The sequence below is a fragment of the Schistocerca piceifrons genome, unplaced genomic scaffold, assembly GCF_021461385.2.
Source record: "Schistocerca piceifrons isolate TAMUIC-IGC-003096 unplaced genomic scaffold, iqSchPice1.1 HiC_scaffold_1170, whole genome shotgun sequence".
In the NCBI taxonomy this organism is placed as follows: domain Eukaryota; kingdom Metazoa; phylum Arthropoda; class Insecta; order Orthoptera; family Acrididae; genus Schistocerca; species Schistocerca piceifrons.
Window position 1 is genome coordinate 25,001 of NW_025726984.1, and position 5,000 is coordinate 30,000.

Consider the following 5,000-nt stretch of genomic DNA (forward strand, 5'->3'; position numbering starts at 1 on the left):
CCAACTAAGAACGGCCATGCACCACCACCCACCGAATCAAGAAAGAGCTATCAATCTGTCAATCCTTCCGGTGTCCGGGCCTGGTGAGGTTTCCCGTGTTGAGTCAAATTAAGCCGCAGGCTCCACTCCTGGTGGTGCCCTTCCGTCAATTCCTTTAAGTTTCAGCTTTGCAACCATACTTCCCCCGGAACCCAAAAGCTTTGGTTTCCCGGAGGCTGCCCGCCGAGTCATCGGAGGAACTGCGGCGGATCGCTGGCTGGCATCGTTTATGGTTAGAACTAGGGCGGTATCTGATCGCCTTCGAACCTCTAACTTTCGTTCTTGATTAATGAAAACATACTTGGCAAATGCTTTCGCTTCTGTTCGTCTTGCGACGATCCAAGAATTTCACCTCTAACGTCGCAATACGAATGCCCCCGCCTGTCCCTATTAATCATTACCTCGGGTTCCGAAAACCAACAAAATAGAACCGAGGTCCTATTCCATTATTCCATGCACACAGTATTCAGGCGGGCTTGCCTGCTTTAAGCACTCTAATTTGTTCAAAGTAAACGTGCCGGCCCACCGAGACACTCAATAAAGAGCACCCTGGTAGGATTTCAACGGGGTCCGCCTCGGGATGCACGAGCACGCACGAGGCGGTCGCACGCCTTCAGCTCGCCCCACCGGCAGGACGTCCCACGATACATGCCAGTTAAACACCGACGGGCGGTGAACCAACAGCGTGGGACACAAATCCAACTACGAGCTTTTTAACCGCAACAACTTTAATATACGCTATTGGAGCTGGAATTACCGCGGCTGCTGGCACCAGACTTGCCCTCCAATAGATACTCGTTAAAGGATTTAAAGTGTACTCATTCCGATTACGGGGCCTCGGATGAGTCCCGTATCGTTATTTTTCGTCACTACCTCCCCGTGCCGGGAGTGGGTAATTTGCGCGCCTGCTGCCTTCCTTGGATGTGGTAGCCGTTTCTCAGGCTCCCTCTCCGGAATCGAACCCTGATTCCCCGTTACCCGTTACAACCATGGTAGGCGCAGAACCTACCATCGACAGTTGATAAGGCAGACATTTGAAAGATGCGTCGCCGGTACGAGGACCGTGCGATCAGCCCAAAGTTATTCAGAGTCACCAAGGCAAACGGACCGGACGAGCCGACCGATTGGTTTTGATCTAATAAAAGCGTCCCTTCCATCTCTGGTCGGGACTCTGTTTGCATGTATTAGCTCTAGAATTACCACAGTTATCCAAGTAACGTGGGTACGATCTAAGGAACCATAACTGATTTAATGAGCCATTCGCGGTTTCACCTTAATGCGGCTTGTACTGAGACATGCATGGCTTAATCTTTGAGACAAGCATATGACTACTGGCAGGATCAACCAGGGAGCTGCGTCAACTAGAGCTGAGCAGCCGGCCGCCCGGGAGTGTGTCCCGGGGGCCCGCGCGAACACGCAAGCGTCCGCTCAATCATTCTGCAAACAGGAGGAGGCTGAGCTCCCCTGCACAATACACCTCGAAACCCTCTCAGGTCCCGGCGGCGCGCAGCGCCGTCCCAAGTACTTGGTCGGGTTCGAGAGAGGCGCAATCGCCCGGAGTTAGGCGAGTAGACGCTTTCGGTGCGACCACCCGTGCTCCCAACTGAGCTTGCCGCTGCCGACAGAGGCCCGGGAGCGTGCTGTCGTGGCATTGCCGGCGGGAGACAACACGCGCCACCTACGGTGACCGGCAGCTCCAACGCCAGCGCCACAGAAGGACAAAAGCCCCACTTGGGTGCCGAAGCGAACTCTCCCAGCACAGCGCACGCGCCAACACATCCGCACAGCTGCGATACAAACCACCAGCGAGAACCGCTGGGGCGACCGAGCAGCAGACGGCGTCGCGGCGCCGAGCGCCGGGCGGCGGCGCATCCTCAACGCACACAGTCCTCAATCGGACCAGCACACTGAAGATGTCCACCGCGCTTCGCACCGGGCCCGCGAGGACCTACTTTGGCCGCACGGCGCCGCGCGCAGGGTGCGCCGGCGCGCAGCTGCGACGCCTGCCGCGTCCGTCGGCCGGCGCGCCTGCCACTGGCCGCCCCCACCAGCCGGCTGTAGCGCGTGCGCCCACGCACCGCGCGGCCAGCACGCCGGGAGGCGCCCCCTCACCGGCCGGGGACGGTCCCACCCAGCCACCGCCGCGTATCGCTTCACACCCAGATGCCGTTCAGTTTCGTCGGCATGGTGGGTATCGCTGGAACAACCGGTTAGTACCTCAACCTATCGTCGCCATCACCGATTCACCCCTAGCGAGAACAACCGCACCACAACAGGTTACCATTTGTTCATTTGCGTAACTTCACCAGAAAACGCAGGCGTCCATCGCCATTTGCAACTTCAACGATTATTGCATGCCTGTGTCAGGTGTCACGCCACACTACGTCTGCCCACATACACGCAACAAAATGTGCACGCCTAGACAATACGTGGAAGGTGGCCCCCGTACGTATGCGATGTCCATTGCTCGAACGACTGTCAACCGGCCTCTGTAGCATGTCGCAGATATGGAACGCGGTGCACCATGCCATCACGGTGTGTGAGGAGAGACGACTAGGTCCGAATACATCAACAGACAGCTCATGCTGATCGCCATCCACGGCGTCCGTTCCTCCCACACGTCTCTATGGCGTACCACACTGCAATCCAGCTCTCATAGGGAGACGACACGTAGCTGCGTGCACAATATTTGCACTGTATGGTCCGCCGTTTTTGGGCGCAGTCGTTGTGCGGTCACACATGTGCCACGATGTATCATTCAGTACATAAGGACGAATGTGCAGTACAGATTGTGGTTCACGCGTACGACATCAGCGGACAGTTGACACAGGCCGCACCACAACGTAGCCTGAGTACGTCGCATGCGAAGGGCATTGAACATGCAAACTTCTCACCAACCAGCTTGCGAAGGCAGGGGGCAAGGTGGGGACGTGGGGAGGGGCGGCATGTACGTCCTGCTGCCATCCACATTACAGTGTACAGCAGGAGCATGTGGAAAGTGAGCAAGACTTGCAAGGTGTTTAACATGAAGCGATACACAGGGGTGCGGGCAGTGCGAGTAGCGAACTATATTGCGAGGGTTGCGGGTGGGCAACACTACAGTAATTGAACGAGTCGTATAACAATTACAGAGCAGGTTTAGGCGACAACGTGGGTTACGTTAAGGCGACAACATGGGTTAGGTTAAGGCACAACATGGGTTAGGTTAAGGCACAACATGGGTTAGGTTAAGGCACAACATGGGTTAGGTTAAGGCACAACATGGGTTAGGTTAAGGCACAACATGGGTTAGGTTAAGGCACAACATGGGTTAGGTTAAGGCACAACATGGGTTAGGTTAAGGCACAACATGGGTTAGGTTGAGGCACAACATGGGTTAGGTTAAGGCACAACATGGGTTAGGTTGAGGCACAACATGGGTTAGGTTGAGGCACAACATGGGTTAGGTTGAGGCACAACATGGGTTAGGTTAAGGTACAACATGGGTTAGGTTAAGGTACAACATGGGTTAGGTTAAGGTACAACATGGGTTAGGTTAAGGTACAACATGGGTTAGGTTAAGGTACAACATGGGTTAGGTTAAGGTACAACATAGGTTAGGTTAAGGTACAACATAGGTTAGGTTAAGGTACAACATAGGTTAGGTTAAGGTACAACATAGGTTAGGTTAAGGTACAACATAGGTTAGGTTAAGGTACAACATAGGTTAGGTTAAGGTACAACATAGGTTAGGTTAGGTTAGGTTAGGTTACACGTTGTTGTATGGAAAGGTGTAGGGGGGGGGGGGGGGCGGGGGCGGCAGGTTCGTTGATAGTGATTATAGTAAGTGAATGCTTGTGACATGATCAGATTTGTCACGTCAGGATGCACCTTTGGCTTATTAGAGGCGGCGCTCCAATTCTATGCTTGTGTGAGACCTGTGTCTTTGACTCATGTCATTGTTTGTGCGCTGTGACAGGAGGTACTATTGTGATGTTGGGTGCACCGTTGTATAGGACATGTGTGGGTGTTGGTGCCTGGTCTGCGCAATGGTGGATGTCGAAAGGCTGGGATATTGTATTTTCCGCACGGACCTCCTGGTCTGGTTGTGATAGTGTGGATTGTGTAATGTGGCGGAGAAGATGCACTGGATGTTGTTCCATGCTGGTGCTTACATATTGTATGTGCGCCTGTTAGAAGCAGAGAGTGGTGCGTGATCAGAGTGTCTGGCTGACGTGTGGTTCCCATTTTGGGCAGACTCTTTCAGCATGTATACGGACAGTTGTGTATATTTGCTGTAGTTTGATGGCTCTGCATTGATTACTAATCAGCGCCGTGTGTACGGGTAATCTGGTTCCAGTCCAAAATGTTCCATCTGTGTACATTAGTGACAAAGACTCCCCCCATGCAGTGGGGCTCGGTCTGTTATAACTCTTCCGCGTAATATATTTGCCCCACGTTTTTGCGACTGCGAGTGCGAGTGCAACGCGCATGGGGACCGACATGCTGATGGCTCGGTATCGGACGCCGTACAGTGAGCAACGCGATCGCGTCTCTCGCTCGTAAGTGGTACAGGTCGCGGCTCATGTATACGGACAGCGGGAATGTCGCATATTGGAAATAACTCTTCATGAAACGCAAGTTATAGGGGTGGATTGCACTTTACGAGTGCGGGAAACGTCCGCCGTTCATCCGCTGGAGGTGCGAGTTTGGCGGTTGGGGTGGTGCACGAACGGGTGCGGGTGGCGTCATTGCCGGTCCACGGCTTCGTGCGGCAGAGCCACTGGAGATTGGGTGCTATGGTCGACAGAGGCTGCAGCCTTTGTGGGTGGCGTCGAAAGGCGGCCACTGTGGCGCCATCGCTGTCTTAGTCGGCTTGGCGTCTCATAGATGGCGGTAGCGTCGTTGCAGGAGGTCATGTTGCGGGAGACCTACAGATGGCGGTATGTTTTGTGGTGCGGACGTAGTGTTGTCAGATGCGC

At 54.2% G+C, this 5,000-nt stretch overlaps 1 non-coding gene across 1 annotated transcript in view; it reads right to left on the reverse strand.

Annotated features, from left to right (window-relative positions):
• Window positions 1-1,390, reverse strand: part of LOC124728845 — a 1,909-nt gene extending 519 nt beyond the window's left edge. The window contains exon 1 of the ribosomal RNA XR_007007437.1: window positions 1-1,390. This exon is cut by the window's left edge and continues 519 nt beyond it. This is a non-coding gene — a ribosomal RNA (small subunit ribosomal RNA).
• Window positions 1,391-5,000: the final 3,610 nt, after the last annotated feature.